Raw genomic sequence first — 27462 nt, forward strand, 5'->3', positions numbered from 1 at the left:
TCTTTTTTTTTTTCCCTCCAGACAGGGTCTTGCTCAGTCACCCAGGCTGGAGTGCAGTGGCATGATCACAACTCACTGCAGCCTCCATCCACCTAAGCTCAGGTGATCCTCCTACGTCAGTTTCCCAAGTAGCTAGATTACAGGCATGTGCTTCCACACCTAATCCTTATGCTTTGTATAACAGAGACAAGGTTTCACCATGTTGCCCAGGCTGGTCTTAGACTCCTGGGCTCAAGTGATCTGCTTGCCTTGGCCTCCCAAAGTGCTGGGATTATAGGCATGAGCCACTACACCTGACTTCTTTTGGATTTTCATAAGAAAGCATCTTTTCCTTTTTTCCACGTGACTTTTTGCTTGTTGTTATCAGTTGTACACATTGTCTTTTCCCTGTCAAACTGGTAGAATTTTGCATGCAGGTACTACATGTTATGTATCTTTGATTTTTAAAATTTCTTAACTCAGTGTCTTGCATGTGATAAGTACTCAGTAACAATTCATTATATGAAGTCACAATGAATTCAATTCCTCAAATTCCTGGTCTGTGGTTCCATTAAATACAAAGATTATTTCATCCAGTCCCATCAGATTCAATCCATCAAATATTTGAAACTTTTACCAAGTACTTAACCTAAATTAAAGAATGTTCTAGATGCCATGGGTGGCAGAGATAGTGAGCAGAGTTTAGCCTTTCAGCCACACCACCTAGAAGGGGTGATATGACACAGATATGATTAAAATGCAAAGCACAGGAAAATGGTACAAATTTCCATGGGTATTTGAGGAAGAAAAATATATCTATCTGGGAGAATCCAGAAAAGTTGTATGTAAGTAGGGATGAGGGTTGCAACAACCAAAGAGCCTTGCTTCATTCCTTACACTAATGTCTAAAGATAAATAAAACAATATACAGTCCGTGGTTCCACATGAATGATTCAATTAACAGATATACTAACCATGCATTCCAAACACTTGGTGTTCACCACATATAAATCTCTGAGCAAGCTCATCAGGCCTGAATTCTCTATTTCATCTCTTTTGCTTTAAGCCTAATTAACTGGCACTATGGGTTAATATTAGAATTATTGGAACCATGAAGATGAACAATGAATGGGATGAGTACCAGAACCATGTATGATCAAAACACAATAACACATACTGAAACATATCATAAATGGCCTTTCAATCACTTTAATTTTTTTGAAGTAAAATTTAGGTGATAATCCTACACTGAGATGCACAAATCTTAAAGGTATAATTTAATTGTAGGCACACCTCATTTGATTATACTTTGCTTTACTGCACTTTGCAGATATTGCAGGTTTTTGTATTTGCAAATTTAAGGTCTGTGACAACTTTGGTCGAGCAAGTGTATTGGCACCTGTTTCCAGTAGCATGTGCCCACTTTGTGTCTCTGTGTCACATTTTGGTAATTCTTTCAGTATTTCAAACGTTTTCATTACTATTTTATCTGCTATGGTGATCTGTGTTCAGTGATCTTGGATGTTACTATTGTAATTGTTTTGGGATGCCACAAATTGCACCCATGTGAGATAGCAAACTTAATAAATGTATGTGTTCTGACTGCTCCACTAATGGGTCACTCTTTTGCCTCTCTCTTTTCAGGCCTCTGTATTCCCTGCAATATAGCAGTACTAAAATTAGGCCAATGAAAAAACCTACAGTGACCTCTAAGAATTCAAGTCAAAGAAAGAGGTGCATGCCTCTTTTCCTTTAAATCAAAAGCAGAATGTGATTAAGCTTAGTGAAGAAGGCATATCAAAAGCCAAGATGGGCTAAAAGCTAGGTTGCTTCTGCCAAAGAATTAGCCAAGTCGTGAATGCAAAGGAGAAGTTCTTGAAGGAAATTAAAAGTGCTACTCCAGTGAACATATGAATGATACGAGAGCAAAACAGCCTTCTTGCTGATATGGAGAAAATCTGAGTGGACTGGATAGAAGATCAAAGCAGCCATAACATTCCCTTAAGCCAAGGCATAATCTAGAGCAGGACCCTAATTCTCTTCAATTGTATGAAGGCTGAGAGAGGTGAGGAAATTGTGGAAGAAAAGTTTGAAACTAGAGGAGGGTGCTTCATGAGACTTTTAAAAGGAAGCTGTGTCTACAATGTAAAAGTGCAAGGTGAAGCAGCATGTGCTGATGTAGAAGCTACAATAAGTTATACAGAAGATCTAGCTAACATACTTGATGATGGTGGCTGCACTAAACAAATTTTAAATGGAGATGAAACAGTGTTGTATTATAAGATACCATGGAGGACTGTCATAGCTAGAGAAGAGAAGTCAATGCCTGGCTTCACAGCTTCAAAGAACAGGCTGGCTCTCTTGTTAGGAGTTAATGCACCTGGTGACTTTAAGTTGAAGCCAGTGCTCATTTACCATTTCCCAAATCCTAGGACTCTTGCAAATTATGTTAAAGCTACTCTGCCTGTATTCCAAAAATGGAACAAGAAAGCCTGGATAACAGCATAGCTGTTTGTAGCATGGTTTACACAATGTTTAAGCCTACTGTTGAGACCTACTACTCAGAGAAACAGATACTTGACAATATATTACTGTTCATGGATAATGCATGTAGTCATCCAAGAGCTCTAATGGAGGTGTACATGGAGACCAATGTTGCTTTTATGCCTGCTAATATAATATCCATTCTGTAGCCCATGGATCAAGGAGTAATTTTGACTTTCAAGTCTTGGTCTTTAAGAAATACATTTCATAAGGCTATAGCTGCCATAGACAATGAGCCCTCTGATGAATGTGGGCAAAGTAAATTGAAAGCCTTATGGAAAGCATTTATTCTAGATGTCATTAAGAACATTCATGATTCACAGGCAGAAGACAAAATAGTAACATTAACAGGAGCCTGGAAGAAGTTGATTCCAATTCTCATGGATGGCTTTGAGACGTTAAGACTTCAGTGGAGGAAGTAACTGTAGATGTGGTGGAAATAGCAAGAGAACTAAAATTAGAAGTAGAGCCTGAAGATAAATAACTAATCTGCTGAAATCTCATGTTAAAACTTTAATGGATGTGAAGTTGCTTCATTTGAATGAGCAAAGAAAGTATTTTTTTGAGATGGAGATACTGTGAAAATTATGAAAATAACATGATTTAGAATATTCCCTGGTGAAGATACTGTGAAAATTATGAAAATAACATGATTTAGAATATTACATGAACTTGGTTGATAAAGCAGTGGCAGAGTTTGAGAGCATAGACTCCAATTTTTAAAGCAGTTCTACTGTGGGTAAAATGCTATCAAGTGGCATTGCACACTAGAGCAATTTTCTGTGAAAGAAAGGGCCGATGATATGGCAAATTTGTTGTCTTATTTTAAGTAATTGCCACAGCTACTCCAATCTTCAGCAAGCCCTCACCGTGATCAGTCAGTGACCATTAACATAGAGGCAAGACCCTCCACCAGCAAAAAGATTGTGACTCACTGAAGACTCAGATGACCATTAACATTTTTAAGCAGTAACACAGTCTAAAATCAAGGCCTGTACATTGTTTGCATAGACATAATGCTATTGCATACTTAATGGACTAAAATATAGTGTAAACATACCTCTTATATGCACTTTTATATGGAAACCAAAAAATCTGTATGACTCACTTTGTTGCAATACTCACTTTACTGGGGTAGTCTGGAACTGAACCTGCAATCTCTCTGAGTTATGCCTGTTAAATTTTGACAAATGTAGGCCCTCGCATAACCAACACCAGATGAGTTACAGCACATTTTTCTCACCCTGAAATTGCCTGCATACATCTTTCCAGTCAATATCCGTCTCCCTCATATGCAACCATTGTTCTGATTTTAGTCATAATTTCACTTATTCTTGAATGTTTTATAAATGGAATCACATAGGTATATACTCTTTTGTGTCTGGATTCTTTAGCTCAAGAAAACATTTTAAAGATTCATCCATACTGTAGTCTATAACTCCAGTTCATTCCATTTGAATGCTCTGTGATTTGTTGACAAATCCTCCTTTTGATGAGCTTATGAGTCATTTTTCAGTTTTTGGCTATGACAAATAAAGCTTGTAGATTCTTGTATATATCATTTTGGTTGTCAAATGTTTTAATTGCTCTTTAGTATACAATTAGGAGAAGGATTTTGGGGTCATGGATTAGCACTATGTTCAGTTTTTAAGACAAATGCTTTTCTAAAATGATTGTACCATTTATACTCTCATCAGCAATGTACAAGGGTTCCAGTTGCTCACTATTTTCACCAACATTTGGTGTCAATAATCTTTTTAATTTTAGCCTTTTTGGTGGGCATAAGCTCATATCCCATTGGGATTTTAATTCCTATCCACTGGTAACTTTTAATATCAAGCAGCTTTTCATGTCTTCATTGATCATTTGTATATCTTCTTTCTGAAGGACTGTTATTCTTTTCCCCATTTGTATAGGGTTGTTTGACTTTGTCTTATTAATTTGCAGGAGTTGTTCATATTTACACACCCACACGATATATTTATATATAAAATACCTTTGTCAGATATTTGTATTATGAACATTTTCTCTCAATTTATGGCTTGCCTTTTTGTTAATGGTGACTTTTCTAAAATCCAATTTATATTTTTACACTAAGATTGTGTTAGGCCAGGTGCAGTGGCTCAGGCCTATAATCCCAGCACTTTGGGAGACCAAGGTGGGTGGATCATTGGATTTCAGGGATTTGAGACCAGGCTGGCCAACATGATGAAATGCCATCTCTACTAAAAATACAAAAATTAGTCAGGCATGGTGGCACATACCTGTAATCCCAGCTACTTGGGAGACTGATGCAGGAGAATTGCTTGAACCCCAGAGGCAAAGGTTGCAGTGAGCTGAGATCGCGGCACTGCACTCCAGCCTGGGGGACAGAGCGAGACTCCATCTCAAAAAAAAGAAAAGATTGTGTTACTGCTTTCCACATCTTGTCTAAGAAAATCTTTGCCTATTTCACAGGTCTCAAACGTATTCTACAGTATTTGCTCACTTTATTTTTCTATACACTATATAGAACTGAATGTTAACTTTAAGTCAACTCAAATGTTGTATATGTTGTAAGGTAAGAACCAAGGGTTTTTTTTTTTTCCTTTTCATATTCTTACCAATGTCAAATCTTCTCCATGCGATAGCATCAAGTTCCCCAGGTGGAAAGCTGGCACAATCATGGGGCTCATATCGTGTAGTTCCCTTTTCTCAATTTTTCAGTATAAATAATTTGTAATGCCTCTTATATGGTGTCTAATTTTATAGCTCTTTAGAAGAGAAAGTTCATTAGCAGGCATTCTATTATGGAGAGAAGCAAATACTTCCTTTCTGATATATTTTTTAACTCAACTCTTCAGTAATTCTTGAAAGTACAGGAATGCAGAATTGCTGTGACTCAATAACTTCTTGATTTGCTCACTTATTCAGACTTCTTGATTTGCTCACTTATTCACACTAGAGTTTCAATCAACTCTAAATTACCATTTAGATGTTTTACCATTGTCTTTGGATATCTCTACTGTTGGCAAAGCAAATAATGTAGAAATTCATTTTATTTAACTTATTCTCAGACTAGAGTGTAACAGGGTTCCATGGCAAGTAGAGGAGGGCCCAGTATCGTACTGTACTGACTTTTTGGCCCAGATTTTAATTTTACATATATCAGTGGACCTGATATAGTTTCTGCCCCTTTTTATTAAATTGAATGCATTTCACTCAAGTGCACAGTTTTGCTAAATTTTGATATAAAAACTTATCACAGATATTATGTGATAAAATGTATCACAAAATAGCTGTAGTGGTGTCCATTAGTTAAATCATTTGAGTTTTCTATTATATGTTAATGGGCATCTGTCTCATATTTGGGCTCTTTTCATCCATGAATTGTGAAAGTTTCTTGTATTCTAACAATGAGCCACTTTATGAGTTTTCATCTGTTATTTATGTGTGTTTTTATGTTCCATTTTGATTTTTTTAAATCTGAGAACCTTAGTTTACACTGAAGCCCAGCTTAGATAAGTCTGCCTAATACTATACCTCAATATTTTAGTTTTACCAGACCCTAATGACTTTCTCTATATCTTATACCTTTTCTCTTGAAGTGAAAATCTACCAATTTGTTCCAAATAACGTAATCCATCTACCTTTATATAGGTAACATATTCTTTTTATTAAAGCAGGCATGACATGGCCTGACTTACAATTTCTGATCTGTTTCTAAAACTTTATTAATAATTGGCATTTCATAGCACCAAGTACACATTATTTGTCTGTCTTATACGTAAACCTGTAAAGTTCCTATTATGAAACCTGAATAGATCAAGAATAGACTTGAATAGATCAAGAATCACAATTCTCTTATCTTCAGCTTATAAAAGGAAAGTGCAGGCTGGATGTCACATTAAGCAACTGTTATAAAGCTGCCTATATGGATATTCCACATTATGTTTAAAGGAATACATAAAGACAAAAACTTTACAAATAATGTGTTAGAAGACAGTTGAATACGCTGCATAGTGAAATCTTTAAAGATTATACAGAAATATGGATAAATGTTAGGTAATTGGATTTCATGAATGTCCCTCCAGCAAAATGAACTGAAGGTACAGTACAGCTACAGGTCATTTTTCATGTTCAGTCATAATGACCCACTAAAGAGGATACCTGAAGTAAATAAAATAACTTTTTTGCCACTATCAGTTTAATTGGACAACTATAAGTGTGTTATCTTCTTAATCACCCTAAAATTTTGCAAAGATAAAATTATATCTAAAACAATCTCATCAAAGATGTCCATAAAGATGAAGTTCTTTAGTCGAATCAATAATCCTTCACTTTTCTCACCAAAGGCAAAATTATGTCAAGAATGAAGCACTGTAACTCCTCTGATGTGTCAAAAAGAGCCATTGCTAATGACAGATTCTAAGGAGCTACTCTTTCAGGTAGCCACTCAACTAGAAATGTTCACAGTATCATACATGCTTACCTTGAAGCAAAATCCCACACTGATATATATTAAGAAAAAACTGGTTAAAACGCCTACCTTTTGAACCACCAAACCAAAATAATAGTTTTGCAAAAGGACCCTTCAAAAAAAAACCTAAAGCTGCATCTTCATTATATTGCATGAACCTTGTTCATACTAACGTTCAATTATTGTTCAACCAATAATATAGACTATGTTATTTAGCTTTCTGACACATCATTTTCTCAGTAGGTATGCCATTAGTACATTTTCTCAAAGAAAATATAGCTGTAGAAAGGAGGTAGAGTAGTGAAAGCCAGAAGAATAAATGAGTATTCCTGAGAGTACTTTTTCAGTAATTTCTGCCAATAGTTTTCTTGGTCCTTTGCTATTGTTTTGCCTCAGTTCACCCACTCTGTTTAATGCATCAGTTCACCCAGTGATTAAACAGAGATAAAGTGTTCATATTTGGAAACTCACAATATACAAAGAAATTGTTTTTCTTATATACTTAGAAATAGTTTTATATATAAAACACAGTTTTCCTGTAGATTTATTTAGTAGGCCAGGGCTGGTCCTACTCCCTGCAGTGGACCTGATGATGGAATAACAGATGAGGAGAATGAGAGGCATTCAAGATGGCTAATAGGAACAGCTCTGAAGTGTAATTCCCAGAAAGAACAACACAGAGGGTGAATGAACACCACATTTCCAAATGAGTTATTACTGTCCACAGACCAGGAGACTGTTGGGCTGAAAAGCACCACGAGTTTCCAGCATGGCTGTTTCAGCCAGTGTAGTGGGTCTCCGCACAAAAACACACATCTGGATGGCCATTTCAACTGGTGCCTGAGAGACAGAGCCACCCATTCAACTGAGAAAAAGGGGACTGAAACAGGGAGCCAGGTGATCTGGCTCGGTGGGTCCCACCTTCACAAAGACCAGCAATCTGAAACACTCTAAATTGAGAGTTTTGCAGCAAGTGCAGCAGGACTCAGGACAGTCCAGCTCTGTTGGGGAAAGGGCATCCACCATTACTGAGGCAGTCTGCCATTACCAAGGCAGTCCACCATTACAGAGGCAGTCTGCCATTACTGAGGTAGTTCTAATTATACATCTATAAACAAAACCGCAAGGAAGTTCACACAGCAGCTGGGCAGAGCCCAGGGCAACACCTCTGCTGGCAGACTGTGACTAGGCTACCCCCTTGCTGGGCAGGGCAGCTCTGAAAAAAGGCAGCAGAACATCAGGGACTTATAGATAAAGCCCCACCTTCCTGAGACAGAGGACTTGGGGAAAAAAGGTGGTTAAGTGTTCCTCTGCAGCAGACTTAAATGTACTTGCCCAGCAGCTCTTAACAGAACAATGGAGCTCTCACCTCAGCACTTGAGCTCCTATAAGGGACAGACTATCTCCTCAAGTAGCTCCCTGACCCCCATATAGCCAAAGAGTCACCTCATAAAGGAGCCGTCAGGCTGACATCTGGCAGGACCCTTCTAGGATGAAGATAACAGAAGAGGAAACTGGCAGCAACACTTACTGTTCTGCAGCTGCCGCAGGGGATCCCTAGGCAAGCAGGGTCTGGAGTAGACCTCCAGCAGTCCTGCAGCAGAGGGGCCTGACTGCTAGAAGAAAAATTTAAAAACAGAAATAACTTCATCAACAACAAAAAGGACATCCACTCAGAGACCCTATCCGAAAGTCAACTGCAAAGACCACAGGTGGATAAATCCACAAAGATGGGAAGAAACCAGCAAAAAAAGGATGAAAACACTGAAAACCAGAACACATCTCTTCTTCCAAGTGATCATAACTCATCACCAGCAAAAGAACAAAGCTGGATGGAGAATTAGTCTGAGGAATTGACAGAAACAGGCTTCAGAAGGTGAGTAATAACAAACTTCTCTGAGCTAAAAGAAAAGAACCTTGAAAAAAGGTGTGACAAAATGCTAATGAGAATCAACACCTTAGAGAGGAATATAAATGACTTAATGGAGCTGAAAAATGACATGAGAACTTTGCAAAGCATAAACATTTCAATAGCCAAATCAACCAAGCAGAAGAAAGGATATCAGAGATTGAAGATAAACTCAATGAAATAAAACAAGAAGGCAAGATTAGAGAAAAAAGATTGAAAAGAAATGAACAAAACCTCCAAGAAATATGGGATTATGTGTAAAGACCTAATTTATGTTTGATAGGTATACCTGAATATGATGGAGAGAATGAATTCAAGTTGGATAACACTCTTCAGGATATTATCCAGGAGAACTACCCCAACCTAGCAAGGCAGGCCAATATTCAAGTCCAGGAAATACAGAGAACACCACAAATATATTCCTCAAGAAAAGCCACTGCAAGGCACATAATCATCAGTTTCACCCGGGTTGAAATGATGGAAAAAATGCTAAGGGCAGCCAGAGAGAAAGGTCAGGATATCCACAAAGGGAAGCCAATCAGACTCACAGCAGATCTCTTGGAAGAAACCCTACAAACCAGAAGAGAGTGGGGGCCAATGTTCAACATCCTTAAAGGAAAGAACTTTCAACCTAGAATTTCTTATCCAGCCAAAGATTCATAAGTGAAGGAGAAATAAAATCCTTTAGAAACAAGCAATTACTCAGAGAATTTGTCACCACCAGCCCTGCTTTACAACAGCTCCTGAAAAAAGCACTAAACATAGAAAGGAACAACCAGTACTAGCCACTCCAAAAACATACCAAATGGTAAAGAGCATTGAAACAATGAAGAAACTGCATCAACTAATGGGCAAAACAACCAGCTAGCATCAAAATGGCAGGATCAGATTCACACATAATGATATTAACCTTAAATGTAAATGGGCCAAATGCCCAATCAAAAGACAGACTGGCAAATTGGATAAAAAGTCAAAACCCATTGGTGTATGTATCCAGGAAACCCATCTCACATGCAAGGACACACACACAGGCTCAAAATAAAGGGATGCATGAAGATTTACCAAGCCAATGGAGAGCAAAAAAAAAGCAGGAGTTGCAATCCTAGTCTCTGATAAAACAGACTTTAAACCAACAAAGATCAAAAGAGACAAGGGCATTACTTAGTGGTAAAAGCATCAATGCAACAAGAAGAGCTAACTATCCTAAATATATATGCACCCAATTTAGGAGCACCCAGATACATAAAGCAAGTTCTTAATGACCTACAAAGATACTTAGACTCCCAAACAATAATAGGTGGGAGACTTTAATACTCCACTGTCAATAGTAGACAGATCAACGAGACAGAAAATTAACAAGGATATCCAGGTCTTGAACTCAGATGTGGACCCAGTAAACCTAATAGACATCTACAGAACTCTCCACCCCAAATCCACAGAATATAAATTCTTCTCAGCACCACATCACACCTACTCTAAAATTGGCCACATAATTGGAAATAAATCACTCCTCAGCAAATGCAAAAGAACAGAAATTGAAACAGTTGCTCAGATCACAGTGCAATCAAATTAGAACTCAGGATTAAGACATTAACTCAGAACCACACAACTTCATGGAAACTGAACAACTGGATCTTGAATGTTGACTGGATAAACAATGAAATGAATGCAGAAATAAAGATGGTCTTCAAAACCAACAAGAATGAAGACACAATTTACCAGAATCTCTGGACACATTTAAAGCAGTGTCTAGAGGGAAATTTATAGCAATAAATGCCCACATGAGAAGCAAGGAAAGATCTAAAATCAACACCCTATCATCAAAATTGAAAGAGCTAGAGGAGCAAAATCAAAAAAATTCAAAATCTAGCAGAAGACAAGAAATAACTAAGGTCCGAACAGAACTAAAGGAGATAGAGATACAAAAAAATCCTTCAAAAAAATCAATAAATCCTGGAGCTGGTATTTTGAAAAGATCAACACAATAGACTGCTAGCCAGATTAATAAAAAAGAAAGGAGAGAAGAATCAAATAGATGCAATAAAAAGGGATAAAGGGGATGTCACTACTGATTCCACAGCAATACAAACTACCATCAGAGATTACTAGAAACAACTCTATGCACATAAACCACTAAACCTGGAAGAAATGGATAAATTCCTGAACACGTGCACCCTCCCAAGCCTAAACCAGGAAGAAGTCAAAACCATGAATAGACCAATAACAAGGGCTGAAGCTGAGGCAGCAATTAATAGCCTACCAACCAAAAAAAGCCAGGTCCAGATGGGTTCAGAGCCGAATTCTACCAGACATACAAAGAGGAGCTGGTAGCATTCCTTCTGAAACTATTCCAAATAATCCAAAAAAAGGGAATCCATCCCGAATCATTTTATGAGACCAACATCATCCTGATACCAAAACCCAGCAGAGACTAAACAACAAAAGAAAACTTCAGGCCAATATCCATGATGAACATAGATGCAAAAATCTTCAATAAAATACTGGCAAACTGATTGCAACAGCACATCAAAAAGCTTATCCACTAAGATCAAGTAGGCTTCATCCTGGGGATGCAAGGCTGCTTCAACATACTCAAGTCTATAAAAGTAATTCACCACATAAACATAACCAAAGACAAAAACTACATGATTATCTGAATAGATGCAGAGAGGACCTTTGACAAAATTTAGCAGCCCTTTATGCTAAAAACTCTCAATAAACTAGGTATCAACAGAATGTATCTCAAAATAATAAAAGCTATTTACAACAAACCTACAGTCAACATCATACTGAATGGGCAAAAACTGGAAGCATTCCCTTTGAAATCTGGTGCTAGACAAGGATGCCCTCTCTCACCACTCCTATTTTATATAATATTGGAAGTTCTAGCCAGAGTAATCAGGCAAGAAAAAGCAATAAAGGGTATTCAATTAGGAAAGGAGGAAGTCAAATTTTCTCTATTTGCCAACGACATGATTGTATATTTAGAAGTCCCCATCATCTCAGTCCAAAATCTCCTGAAACTGATAAGCAACTTCAGTAAAGTCTCAGGATAAAAAAATCAATGTGCAGAAATCACAGGCATTCCTATACACCAATAATTTTAGACTTAAAGAGAGCCAAATCAAGAATGAACTGCCATTCACAATTGCTACAAAGAGAATAAAATACCTACGAAACAACTAAAAAAGGATGTAAAGACCTCTTCAAGGAGAACTACAAACCACTGCTCAAGGAAATAAGAGAGGACACAAACAGATGGAAAACATTCCATGTTCATAGTTAGGAAGAATCAATATTGTGAAAATGGCCATACTACCCAAAGTAATTTATAGATTCAACACTGTCCCCATCACCTACCTATGACCCTCTTCACAAAACTGGAAAAAATCACCTTAAACTTCATATGGAACCAAAAGAGAGCCTTCATTGCCAAGAAAATTCTAAGCAAAAAGAACAAAGCTGGAGGCATCATGCTACCTGACTTCAAACTATACTACAAGGCTACAGTAATCAAAAAAGCCTGGTACTGGTACCAAAACAGAGATGTAGACCAATGAAATAGAACAGAGGCCGCAGAGGCAACGCCACACATCTGCAACCATGTGATCTTTGACAAACCTAACAAAAACAAGCAATAGGGGAAAGGATTGCCTATTTAATAAATGGTGTTGGAAAAACTGGCTAGCCATGTGCAGAAAGCAGAAACTAGACCTGTTTCTGACACTTCACACTAAAATTAACTCCAGATGGATTAAAGACTTAAACATAAAACCTAACACCATAAAAACCCTAGAAGAAAACATAGGTAAAATCATTCAGGACATAGGCATAGGCAAGGATTTAATGACTAAAACACCAAAAGCATTGGCAACAAAAGCCAAAATAGACAAATGGGATCTAATTAAACTGCAGAGCTTCTGTACAGCAAAAGAAACAATCATTAGAGTGAACTGGCAACCAACAGAATGGGAAAAAATTTTGCAACCTACCATCTGACAAAGGGCTAATATCCGGAATCTACAAAGAACTAAAACAGATTTACAAGATAAAAACAAGAAAACCCATCCAAAAGTGGGCAAAGGACATGAACACACACTTACAAAAGAAGACATATATGAGGCCAATAATCATATGAAAAAAAAATGCTCCTCATCACTGGTCATTAGGGAAATGCAAATCAAAACCACACTGAGATACCATCTCACGCCAGTTAGAATGGCAATCATTAAAAATTCTGGAGACAACAGATGCTGGAGAGGTCGTGGAGAAATAGGAACACTTTTACACTATTGGTGTGAGTGTAAATTAGTTTGACCATTGTGGAAGACAGTGTGGCAATTCCTCAAGGACCTAGAAGTAGAAATTCCATTTGACCCAGCAATCCCATTACTGGGTATATATCCAAAGGATTATAAATCATTCTATTATAAAGACACATGCACATGTATGTTCATTGTGGCACTGTTTACAATAGCCAAGACCTGGAACCAACAAATGCCCATCGATGATAGACTGGACAGGGAAAATGTGGCACATATACACTATGGAATACTATGCAGTCATAAACAACGATGAGTTTGTGTCCTTTGTAGGGACATAGATGAATCTGGAAACCATCATTCTCAGCAAACTGACACAAGAACAGAAAAACAAACACCGCATGTTCTCACTCACAGGCAGGTGTTGAACTATGAGAACACGTGGACACAGGGAGGGGTCCATTGGGGGGCAGTAGGGGAGGGACAGCAGGGGGTAGGGAGGTTGGAGGGATAACGGGGAGAAATGCCAGATACAGGTGACAGGGGGATGGAGGCAGCAAACCACATTGCCATGTATACACCTAGGCAACAATCCTGTATGTTTTGCACATGTACCCCAGAACATAAAGTGCAGTAATACACACATATATATATATCTCCAAAGGATTATAAATCATTCTATTATAAAGACACATGCACACGTATGTTCATTGTGGCACTGTTAGAGTTACATATATATATGTATATGTATGAAAAGAGACAAGGAGGACTTGGGTAGATGTTACTGGGGCACGCAGATTTGGTGTAAGGTGGTATGGTGGCTTTGAATGGTGACGTGTTTACCATCTCTGACTAAACAGTACAAAGAACAGGATGCCAACAGAGGCTTCTGGTCTCCAGTGACCTATTGGGTCCCTTACTCTATTAGGCTATGGACACTCTGGAACTTGGAGTATGCTGCTGTGAAGAATTGGCACAGGGTGGCACAGTGTACTTAGGTGGATCCCTGATCTGCATCCTTTGCACTGCCTTTTTGTTGGGTGCAAAACTAACTTATCAGTCTCACTGATCTTCAAACTCAGATTTTGTCATCTGGCCTGGCTCAACCTTTAAAAAAGATACATGTTTTACACAGAAAATTTTACCAAGAAAAAATACAATAGCACTAAAAATACAGAGAAACAGGTGAGGTCTCTTCATTATAAGGGGAGTAAAAGTTGAAGATATAAATAAAGGAGGCTGAAATGAGGTTGGGAGCAGAGGTGGTTTGCTCCAAGGATGCTGAGAAGCAGCAAAAGCTTTTCTATATGGGGTCTGATTCTTAGAGTTTTTAAGCCTCTTCTGTTTCATGGCACTTTATGGACTGCCACACTGGGCTTAATTCCTCCCTGGTATCTGAAGTCTGCCTTTACCTTAAGCACTAATGGGCACTTGAGAAATCCTAGTCTACCTGTCCTGCATGCTCAGCTTGAACAGGATGCTACCCTTGCTGCTTCTGTTAACCTAAACTTAACTTCAGCATGATACACTGGACTTCCACTTGGTCCCGTTTTGCCTCCATTTTGGTGTTAGTTCTTAGATCAGATATATTCTGGCTCCTTCAGTACTGTAGCCCTGTGGCCATCTCCCTGTCCTTCATGTCTGAGAACTCTCATTTTCCCAGATCAGCAGAATACCTTGAGGCTAGTGTTTTGCTGGATTATAAAATATATCTTCTAGGATATAATGTTAGTGTTTCCTCAAAAGTCATATGTTGAAACCTAGTCACAATGGTGGTGATATCAGAAGGAGGGGTCTTTGGGAAATAATTAGGTAATGGGATTAGTGCCTTTATAAAAAAGCCTCCAGAGAGCTGCCTTGCCCCTTCCAACATGTGGGGACACAGCTAGAATGTGTCATCTATGAACTAGGAAATGTAGTTCAACAAACCATGGCTGCTACGATTACCTTTTAAAATTTCCGAATGGTACCTACACTTGTATCTGTCCTTCAAAGGTCTGAGCCATGACATAGGAGGTTTAGTTTGTTCGTTCGTTCATTCATTCATTCATTCATTCATTCATTCATTCATTCAATATGCTGTACTCTAGGTGCTGCTCTAAGCATTAGGTCTAACTTTGTGCTTTTATCACTGGGTTCCATCCTGATATAGATAACTGATTCATGTCCAACTATGTCTCAAAATAGGAGACATGGGAGAGGTAATATAGTACGGTGGCTAAGGAAGCTGCCTTTGACCCTACACAGGCGAGGTTGGAACACAAGCCTTTCAACTGGACAGCTGAATAAGGTAAATAACCTTTCTATACCTGAAATTTTCTTATCTGAAAAATAGAGATAATTATAGTACCTATCTCTTAGGGTTGCTGTGAAGCTTAAGCGGACACTTAGTGTGCTTAGATTAGTACCTGGTCCATAAATGCTCAATCAATGTTAGCTGTAATTGAGGTTTTAAGGTTTAAGCTCAGGGATATGAAGCCTAATAGAAGTTTAAACTTTCAATCTGGTTACCAATTCCAATAGTAAAAAACAATTAAAATTCTGATTCTTTTATAGAGAGAAGACTACTTCTTTTAAATTATATTTTACTTCTAAATGAATTTAATTTTTTTCTCATCCATCCTCTTTGGGAAATGTTATTGGAACCAAATTTTGTGGTATAAATTAGAATAATTTTGTGGCCTAGATCCTTGATTTTATGAAGACTTCTTGAAGCATTTCATTGGGATTGTCTATGTATTTAGCTTCAGATGGAAAGCTGAAATTACTTATCAAAGGACTGCAGTAAGAGTGATTTGAACCAGAATTATATCAGAACTTCAGGCTTCTCTAAGACAAGAAAATAACTGACAGATGAACTGCAGAAAAAGAAATGGGGTGACTTATTCAGAATGAGATGGTCATGTAGGCTGTACAAAAAAGAGAGAACAGGCTTGTCAAACAGCTAATTGCGCCTGCAAACAAAGGACACAGTTTAAAGCATGGGGTTTTAGAAAGGAATACTGGTCTCTCGTTTGTCTTTTCAGCTGGATCTGCATACATGGGTAATATCACCACAATCGACTATGTCATCTTTGAATAGAGAGAAATAGAGGCTCACACAGAGCTTGCACCAGGGAGATTCTACACACAGATGAACAATTCATTAGTCATTCAGAGCTGAAAGTTGTCGCCAAACTTTGCTCTGTATGCTGAAAACAATGCAATGATGAAAATAAAAAGAAAATAGAATCAAGGCAGTGAGGTAACCCTTTAGGAAGTGATGGGAGTGTTACATCAACATATTATCAAGATCCAGATAAACCTGAATATCTACTCAGTTATTTTTTATCTTATGAGATTTGAAACTTAGACTTCATTTCAGATTTGCCAACAGTGTTAACTAGTCCCCATTCTACAATTACTAAAGCTACAAAACATGCCTCAACCCTTTCTCCTTGCTTCTCTTCAACTTAAAAAAAATTCTCTTTTATAAAATATTTATTTTTAAAATGTATTTTTTTATTTATTTTTTGAGACAAGGTCTTGCTCTGTCACCCAGGCTGGAGTGCAGTGGCTCAAACATGACTCACTCTAGCCTCAACTTCCTGGGTTCAGATGATCATCCCACCTCAGCTTCCTGAGTAGCTGGAACAATAGGCACATGCCACCTGATTTTTGTATTTTTTGTAGAGATGGAGTTTCACCATGTTGCCCAGGCTGGTTTCAAACTCCTGAGCTCAAGCAATCCACATAGGTTTCCAAAAGCGCTGGGATTACAGGTGTGAGCCACTGTGCCTGGTCATCAATGTATTTTTCTTTTCTGAACCTTTATCATAAGTTACCACAAATTATGATAAGTTGCATTTTACTGAAGATCATATTGACAAACTTCTCTTGAGCACTTAATTTCAAGGCAGTCATCATTTGAAATCTTATTTTCTGAATAAGAACACATAGTCCTTAAGAAGACATACTTTTTTCATACCCTGTCTCTCTCCTCATTTACTCCTTATCCCTTTAGTCATAATTGACATTCATTGAACATCCATTGTTTTATTAATCTATATAAAAACAATGTCAGATTTTTAGTGTTTATCATGTAAGCAATGTTATATTGACTTAACATGTGGTAGGCAGAATAATAGACCTTCAATGATGACGGCCATTTTCTAATCTCTGGAACCTATGAAAATGCTCTCTTCATGGTAGAGGGGACTTTGCAAATATGATTAAGTTAAGGACTTTGAGGTGAGGAGATTATCCTGGATTATTGGGGTGGGCCTGATCTGATCACATGGGTTTTTATAGTTTTTATTTTTTAAATAAATTTATTTATTTTCTTTAGGTGCATAATATATCTGGCATTTTTTTCCATGTTATACCTCCCCAACCCTTCCCTCCCTCCCCAGACCCCACTGTCTCTCCCCTACCCACCCCCACTGTCCCCCAGTGTGTGATGTTCTTCTCCCTGAATCCATCCTCATTCAAAAGTGGGCAAAGGATATGAACACACACTTTTCAAAAGAAGACATATATGGGGCCAACAAACATAGGAAAAAAGGCTCATCATCACTGGTTGTTAGAGAAATGTAAATTAAAACCACACTGAGATATCATCTCACACCAGTTATAATGGCAATCATTAAAAAATCTGGAGACAACAGGTGCTGGAGAGGATGTGGAGAAATAGGAACACTTACACAGTTGGTAGGAATGTAAATTAGTTCAACCATTGTGGAAGACGGTATGGCGATTTTTCAAGGATCTAGAAATAGAAATTCCATTTGACCCAGCAATCCATTACTGGGTATATACCCAAAGAACTATAAATCATTCTACTATAAAGACACATGTATGTATGTTCACTGCAGACCTGTGTACAAGAGCAAAGACCTGGAACCAACCCAAATGCCCATCAATGATAGACTGGACAAAGAAAATGTGGTACATATAAACCATGGAATACTATGCAGCCATAAAACACGATGAGTTCATGTTCTTTGTAGGGACTTGGGTGAATCTGGAAACCATCATTCTCAGCAAACTGACACAATAAGAGAAAGCCAAACACCATATGTTCTCACTCATAGGTGGGTGTTGAACAATGAGAACACATGGGTTTTTAAAAGCAAAGAAATTCTTGTGGTCAGTGAGAGATATAAGAATGGAAGAATGTCAGAGAGATACAACGTTGCTGGTTATCAAGATGCAGGAAGCTGGCTATTTTCAATTTAGGGAATGTGGAAGGCCTCTAGAACCTGGAAAAGGCAAGAACATGGGTTCTCCCTAGAGCTTTCAGACAGAAACACAGCTCTAAGAACACTCTAATTTTAACCTAGGGAGACCTGTGCCGGACTTCTACACCATAGAACTGTAAGATAAGAAGTCGCTAAGTTTGTGCTAATCTGTTACAACAGCAGTAGAAAACTAATAGAACATGGGATAAGATACAATGAGGACACAGCCTTGTGTTGTTTGCTGGCCATCATAAATGCTCTTTGTTGTTTCTACTCCTAGGTAAAAGATCATGAACTAGGAGAAGATTTATCTCAAGGAAACATACATCATAAGCCCAATCCTTTCTTTCTGTAAACACATACCCCTTACTTGTCAATTTATCATACTTGTACTCAAATCCAGATGATCCCAGGGAAGATACATCACATGTACAGTTCATTAAGGTTTACATAGGTCTATCTCTTAGTGAGTGATTTCCTGATATGTTCTACTAATAATCCATAAACTGCTCATTTTAGGGTTGATTCTTGTTCTTATGATTTTTTAATAAAGTCCTCCTTGTTTCATACTCTTTGATTCTTAGCCATATTAAACCACTAACCCTGCTTTAATCTGTTAGGGTATGTATCCCTTTTCTGGTTCCCAAGTGCTGCCAAAAAGTCTGAAACTTTGGTATCTGCTTGAAAGCAGTATCAGCAAAAACAACATTTTCCTAAATGCATTTGGAATTCCCATTGTCTACTAAAATTTTGGGGATTACAGAATAGAAAAGACATTCAGTAGCTGAAAAATTATACAGAATGTGGAGGAGGAAGGAGAAATACATTGATACAATTAAAAAAAAAACAGATCGAATGGGTATGCTTTAAGTAATAGATTTTACAGAGAAGTAAGTTCAGGTGGAGGAGTTAGTATGGTAGGGATCATGGACCCCATCATCCCAGGCTATGAAGTTTGCAATTATTCTTGTCACATGGCAGCAGAACATTTGATGAGACTCAGATCTGTTGTATTTTGGAACACAAACCATGTGCCTACTCACATATTAGGAACAATGGTAGAAAAAATTCAAAATTCAAGATGTTGGCCCATGGTAACTCCTTCTAGTATCTTTCCTTAAGATGAACACTCACCTATTACTTCAAATTCTGTTGGGGGAAAAAATTTTAAGATAAAAAGCACTGACCAAACCAAGTGCCAGAGAAATGGGCAGAACACAGAAACTAGTTGCTAGGACATGGATATTTCCAGAATTCTCACAATACAGTATACCTCTAGAACTATTGAAAGATTGATATAATTGACTAGAAACAAACCAGAAGTCTTCTAAATTTTTTAAAAGGGATTGTATTACCACATAAAGTCATGCCGGGCTAAGAAAGGCAGACAACTCCTTAATGTCTCCACAGGCCCCTAGGCAGTAGTGTCTGGGAAGGGATACTGCCAGAGAACATCCTCCCTTCTCACCTGTGACTCTGGAACAGCGGGTACCTAAAAACCTTTCAGAAAGTAGAACCAAGAGCTATCAAACTGGCTGACCCAGGAAATCACTACCCAGCTATGGCATGGAAGACATACTCTTTCTGCTCAGCCGAATATCACACCATAAGATCTCCACTGCTCAGTTTTCCAAATTAATTTTTTTAAAAAAATAATGAATAAAGATGAATATATTCAAGCTGCATGATGTGATAATTTGATATACGTATATACTGTGTAATAGTTCCTACAGTTAAAGTAATTAACCTGTCCATCACCCCCTATGCTGCATATCTGATCCCCACCAAATAGAAATTTTAGTTATTATCCCTTTTTCCCCTACTTATAAATTTTAAGTGCTTTGGGGGCAGATAGCTTTTGTTAAGATAGAAAAGTCACATCACACCTCAGATTTTTGGAGCCAGCTCTATTTGGAGCATACATGGAACTTATATGAAAGAGTGGCTGTATGTGGCTGTGTAAGTAGCCTCAGGTAGACACGAAGGCTGTAAAAGTAAATGAGTAGAAGGATGCATGTATGTGTTGGGCAGTCAATGAGTTGGGCAGGAGATACTGTTGACTGTCCTTCCTACATCTATTCTTCTCCTTCTCTTTCTTAAGAGAATTCTGATATTGTTCAGTGATCTATTATATGACTCATCATTAGCAGACCTTAGTCCCTGATTTGAGATTCAGCCATGATTAATTCAAATAGAAATTTCCTGGCTATATTAAGAAATGGGCACATGATAAGGGTCAAATCAATTAAGGCAAAGGAAGTATTTGAGATTTCTGAAAAATGCGCTCTTCTATCCCTTACCAGAAGTGACCGAGGAAGGACATGGTTTGTGTTGCTACTGGTGAGCATCCTACACAATGGTGGCAATCAGCATTAGGATGAAGCCAGCCCTACAGGTGGTAGAGCAGCAAGAGAATAGGCCTGTGTCTGTGATCTCCATCCCATATGAACAAACCCTGTAATTTACCCTACCTCCAGATTTCTAGTTCCAGGAGCCAAAAAATTTCCTCTTTCCTTAAACCCTTTTGCGTTGATTTTCTGTCAATTACAGCTAAATACTATCCAGCTGACACAGTACTTGGTATAGACATAAGAATAACTGGAAGTCTCTTAGTAATTTACAGGAGAAGATAATTAGGAAAGTTTAATTCTGAGATATCAGATACTGAGATATCAGATACAAACATAATGATTAAGAGTATAGGCTTTTGAGAAAAATATACCTGAAATTCTACTCTGCTCTTTCCATTACTGCCTATACATATCTTCCATGAACTCTAGTCTTCCTATTGGTACAATGAAGACAGTAAACCTAGTTTATAAGAGAGTTGTAGAGAGTAAACAAGATAATGCACATAAAATTCCTGTCATGAAGTAGATGTTCAATAATTGCAACAATCATTTTAATGGCCAGAGAAAAAAATTAAGATCCCTTGGTGAGAATTTCCATATAGGAAGATGGCTCAAGAGGAATCCAGTGTTCTAAAAGATGAAATTCTGGGAATTACATTTCAAATGATGAGAAATAAATGGAGTAGTTAGCTGAAGGAACTGATGTGGCTGCATAGGGATGTTGTTAAAAAATGTATATTGAAAGATAGAAGAGAACTGTTATGACAAGGAATGAATATAAAACAGGAACACCAAACTGAAGGAACAGAATCAGAATGACTGAGGTACTGAAAGAATTTGAACTGAAAAGTCTCAAAATTATGTCCTGAGGCCACAATGATAGGATCAAGTCAATGACAAATCAACAAATCAAATCATGTGGGAAGAGACTATGATATAAAGAAATGACAAAGAGAAAACTGTTTAAAAGCTGAACTAAGCAATAAACAATACGATAGACATGATATAGGTGGAATAACCAAAATAATAGTTTACTCATTTTCAAGGTAAAATCTTAGCTCTCTGAACTTTTAAATTACACTTTGAAACATTACAGGCCACGCTGACTTGATTCCTACTTAGTTATGAAAAACATTATGAAATAAAATATCATATAAATTATATTCATATCAAATTGAATTCATAATAAATTCCAGGAAGAAATCTTGCTAGTACAAAAAGATAACTCATCTTTAGCCTGCAATGTACATCAGTGACATACTAGTTTTCTGAATAAGTGTGGTATTCACAGTTTGCCTCAGAAACACATATACATAATATTTGGTTTGCACAGAAACAGGTTTTTTAAAGTATTTGATCAACTATAAATTCTAAAAATGTTTATTAGTTATTTTACTAATAGATAGCACACACACACACACGCACACACACACACCAGAAATTTTGTCGTAGAAACTTTGTCCATGTCTGTCCGAAATAGAAGTCAGAAGGGAGGTCTTCATGACCAAGTTCCGCTTCAGGTCTGACCCAGTTAATCTCCTTAAGAGGAGGAGGAAGACTCTGACTCAGGAGGCTAGGAGACAACACAGTTTCCTCACCAAGAAAGGCTTTGGAAATAATTCACACGCAGGTAAACTGCTTTTAGAAAGCACTTTTACATTACCTGCCCCCAGAGTGAAGTTCAAAAGAAAAGGGAGTAAAATGTTCTCAATCAAGATCTCTGGGCTGTGGTGTTTTCTACCACTGGAGAGTTGCTTGATTCAGAACATTATTACCTTCAGAAATAGGAAACAGTCATTTCTTTACACAGACAGTCTTTTAATCTTGGAACAAGGGGTCTAGAAAGCTATTCTCACAGAAGGCTTTTCTTGCTTTTAAAAACACAATCAAATTGGTTCCAGTGGAGTGGGATATAAGGAATAGCACCTCTTCTACTTCTGCACAAGTAATTGACTAGCCTAATTAGATTGCCCAAGTGTTTAGATACCATGGTGATGGGCACTTTATAAATACTGTATATAGTGAAACCGGGAGCATCCCTTGTGACAATAATAGCCATAGTTATCTCTGAAAGGTTGGGAAGACACAAGCCAAATGCTTTGCCACATTCCATAATATTTATCGATAGTTATTTATGTTGACACTTTCAGCCATTTGTGGTGTATTTTTACTCTACATCTGTGGTTAGTGTGGTCAAAGATGACTTCTGCAGATAAAAACATCATCTTGTATGCAAGGTAAGCATCGTTGTGGATTCTGCACAATAACAAAAACTATTATAACTAAGAAATATTATAAGCAACTGCCATCCAGAAATCAAGCAGCACTTAATCAGTTCAGAATGAGAACATGCTTAAACAAGACCTGTAGTGAGTGAAAAACCACATACTGCATAGAAGCTAATGGCTTTTTGATCCTAGAGGAAAACCAAATGATATTCTCTAGTTGTTGACATAAATACAGAAAATGGACATACTGAATGCTGAGTTGTCTTGTTCTCCTGCTGGAACTTTTTTGGGCATCACTTGTTAAGGTGGGGCAACCTTGGTGAGACTGACTACAAAGAGTCAAACTGTGGATTTATGGAAGCAGGAAGACACTGATTCTTGTCTTCAGTCTAGGTACTTCATTCTTCCAAACTGCATGGTAATTTTTGATTTTTACCAAGGTTAGTAAAGCCCTTTATACCACCAGGCAGTTACCTAGTGTAGTGATGTTGTGATATATAAAAGCTAAAATCAACTCAACTATGGGGAAGAAAGGAAAAGTAACATTTCACAGTGCCGGGCCTCATGCTAGAAATTACCTGTCGAAAGGTATTAATACTTAAAATAATCCTATCAGTTAGATAACAGATTCATTCTAAAGATGAGAAAATTGATGTGTTGAAATCTTGTTGATCTCCACACAGTGTCTGGCAGTATGTAGTAGGGCCTGAATTCGAACCCAAGTTTACCTGACTTTAAGGCTTATATTCTCTCCACAACAACATGTTTCACTTCCTCATTGAAAGAACGATGCAATGGACTTTGGGGACTTGGAGGGAAGGGTGGGGGAGGGGTCAAGGGATAGAAGACTACAAATATGGTGCAGTGTATATTGCTTAGGTGATGGGTGCACCAAAATCTCACAATTAACCACTAAACTTACTCTACATCTTTACATGTAACATGTAAACTTACTCATGTAACCAAATACCACCTATACCCCAATAACTTATCAGAAAAAAATGCTGACCTAGGGAAATAAGTTATTACCTTTCCCATGAGTTTATCAGAATTCATATTTTAACATTTTTTGATGGAGAGTCTTGCTGTATTGCCCATGCTGGTCTCAAACTCCCGGACTGAAGCAGTCCTTCCACCGCAGCCTCCAGAGTAGGTGGGAATACAGGTTTGTACCACCACACCCAGCCAATTCTTTTTTAATTTTTAGAGACAGGTATTGCTTTGGTGCCTAGGCTAATCTCAAACTCCTGGCCCCAGGTAGTCCTCTTGCCTCAGCCTCTCAGGCCATATTTTAACTTTTGATTGTTCTTTTGTCTTTGTAATTAATTTCCATATATTAATGAGAACATTACTGGATAATATCATAATATACATAGAGGTAGTTTAGCAAGGGGGAAGAAGCCAGATTTAGAATAAAAACACTTGTTTTAATAGTTCAAAAAGGTGACACTAGAAATGTCAATCTTTTTGAGTCTCAATTTATTAAATGGATAAATGAGGATGCTTATAATATCTATTCTCAGAGTGACTGGCAAAAACAATCTGAAAATAGGAAAAGTATGTAATGCATTTTAACATGATTTCTATAGAGAAATTGTTATCAAAATATTTGAAATTTAAAGGGCTTTTTCACTTTTTGGGAAATTCACTTATATAAATCCATTGTAGTGATTTTACTGAATCAGTGCTATTCTTCATAATGAAACATTATAATGAACCTAAGTATATTATGCTTTTCTTAACTTCTTTTTGAAGTAATCTGGTGACCTCATTGAGAATGATTGCAGGGAAGAAATAATCAAAGAGCCAATTTATATAGGTAACAAACTTGGCACCTGTCATTTTGAAATATAAAGTGTTCTCTTACACCATTATTTTAAAATTTACTTAATGGCACCATATTCCAACAAATCATCTAAACCATAATTCTGAGAATCTGTTCTGTTTCATTTTTTTCTCTCAATCCCTAGATCTAATTTTCCTTACTCTCTATTGTTGACTAACTGGCTAACAAATTCTAAAATTTCTACTCCCAAAATATTGCTTAAATAACCAATAGCTTCTTGACTGACCCCCTAGCCCTAGTTTTCTTTTGTCTACCCCCTTGCATCCTGTAAATATACATGTTATATTTCAAATCTAATCATGCCATATACTTGTTTAAAATCCTTGGTGGATTTTATTGCCCTTAGGATAAAAACTAAGTCATATAAAAATTTCCAGAATCTGGGAAGGGAGTAGATTCATTCATTCATAATACAATAGAATAATAACTTTTGGCACCTATTATGTGGCAAGTATTGTGCCCTGTTCTGGCACTATGGAAACAAACAAAACAGGAATTAAATGGTGAATCATCCCAAACTGTACAAATAAAATTAATCAAAGTTGTATAAATGAGGAAAAGGATTGGAGATGAGGGGTGCTGACCCAGTACTGGGGGCAGGTAGTATTCCTTGTGGGAGTCTTATTTCTCTCTTTTATTTCATGATTCTTTTTAATCAGTTCCCTAAATATTTGTATTCTTCTTCCCTTTGAGGCTAAAGTCAGGAATGAGGGAGGTGACATCACTATTCCATAGGCAATAAAAGAATGATAGGAAGATATTATGGACAAATTTATGACAATATATTTAGCAAAGTAGATGAAATTGAGAAATTCCTTGATATAAGGAATATCCCTGCCTCTACTAGAAAAATTGAATTTTAGTTAAAATTTTTTCACAAAATTGAAGAGGAAGGAATACTTCTTAGGTCATTCAGCTTGCACCAGCATTGTCCTGATACCAAAACCATACAAAGATATAAGGTGGGAAAAATCATTCAGATTAAAATGAAAATTCTAAACAAAATTTTGACAAAACTCAAAAATGAATACATCATGACAACGTGGATTTGTACTGGGAATGTAGTTTTGGTTTAGCATTTAAAAAATTTATCAGTGTAATATTCTATTATCAAACTAGGAACGGGAAACCTCAGTAGAAACAGAAAAACTTCTGAGAAAATCTAGCATCTACTTGTGATAAAAACTTAGCAAACTAAGGACAGATAACAAGGAAATATCTAAAGCTAGCATTGTACTTAATAATGAAAGATTGATGCTTTCCATCTAAAGAAAAGAAAAAGACAGAAATGTATATTCTCATCATTTCCACTTAACATGCTACTGGAGATTTAGCCAATGTAATAAGGCAAGAAAAAAATGTATCTAAATTAAAGGAAAAATATATTATTATTTTAATCCAAGGATTACATAATCTTCAATGTAGAATATCTGATGCTCTCCCAAAAAACTATCAGAACCAGTAACTGAATATTGCAATGTTGCAAGGTACAAAACAAAATACAAAAACCAGTTACAGTTCTGCATAGTAGCATTAAACAAGCAGGAAATACAATAAGAGGTACAATTTACAATAGCATTAAAAATATGAAATATTCAGGAATAAGTATGACAAAAATATGTATAATTAAAATTGTAAAACACTATTGTGAAAAATTAAAGAAGACCTCATTAAACAATGAGGTATAACTTGTTCACTGGTTGGAAAACCCTACATTATGAAAATGGCAATTCCTCCCAAATTAATCTATAGGTTTAATGGAAAGCCAATTAAATTTTGGTCCAGGTGGTGGCTCACGCCTGTAATCCCTGCACTTTGTGAGGTGAAGGCAGGCAGATCATGAGGTTAGGAGTTTAAGACCAGGTTGACCAACATAATAAAACCCTGCCTCTACTAAAGATACAAAAATTAGCTGGGTGTGGTGGCAGGCATCTGTAATTCCAGCTACTTAGGAGGCTGAGGCAGAAGAGTCACTTGAACCTAGGAAGTGGAGTTTGCAGTGAGCAGACATCTCACCATTGCACTCCAGCCCAGTAGACAGTGCAATACTATGTATCAAAAAAATTGGAAATCTTTTAAAATTATATATACATATATATATGTGTGTGTGTGTGTATGTGTGTTTGTGTGTGTGTGCATATATAATATATATACATATATATATATAATGTTGGCAAGATGATTCTAAAGTTAATGTGGAAATGGAAAGAACTTAGAACAAATGCCAGCAAACTATGACCTGCAGTAAACTTCCAGCCTGTTGCCTTCTTTTGTAAATAAAGCTTTACAGGGAATACAGTTATATCATATTGCCTATGGCTGTTTTTTGACTACAAGCGTAGAACTGAGTACTTACAAAAGAAACCATATGGCCTACCAGCCCTAAAATATTAACTCTCTGTCCCTCCACAGGAAAAAATAAATTGTTGACCCTTGATCTAGAATAGCAAAAACAAGTTTGAATAAAAAAAAGTGGAGAGCAAACTCTATCTGACTTTCAAACTCATATCGAAATTACACTAATAAAGAAAGTGTGGTTCTGGCACTGAGTTAGATATATAGATCAATGTCCCAAAGTGGACAGCCTCAAAATAAAACCTATACTCACATGAACATCAGACATCTGATAAAAATGCAAAGATGACAGGGTAGAGAAAGGATGGCA

General features: G+C 37.1%; 1 protein-coding gene and 1 long non-coding RNA gene across 3 annotated transcripts in view; one reads left to right on the plus strand and one right to left on the minus strand.

The window, feature by feature from the left end:
• LOC144576662 (uncharacterized) overlaps positions 1–4084 on the plus strand; it is a 239910-nt gene extending 235826 nt beyond the window's left edge. The window contains exon 4 of the long non-coding RNA XR_013518951.1: positions 1624–4084. This is a non-coding gene — a long non-coding RNA (uncharacterized LOC144576662). The remainder of the gene's footprint in view (positions 1–1623) is intronic.
• ARHGAP15 (Rho GTPase activating protein 15) overlaps positions 1–27462 on the minus strand; it is a 660617-nt gene that overhangs the window by 91201 nt on the left and 541954 nt on the right. The window lies entirely within an intron of this gene.

The sequence above is a fragment of the Callithrix jacchus genome, chromosome 6 (genome assembly GCF_049354715.1).
Source record: "Callithrix jacchus isolate 240 chromosome 6, calJac240_pri, whole genome shotgun sequence".
Lineage (NCBI taxonomy): Eukaryota > Metazoa > Chordata > Mammalia > Primates > Cebidae > Callithrix > Callithrix jacchus.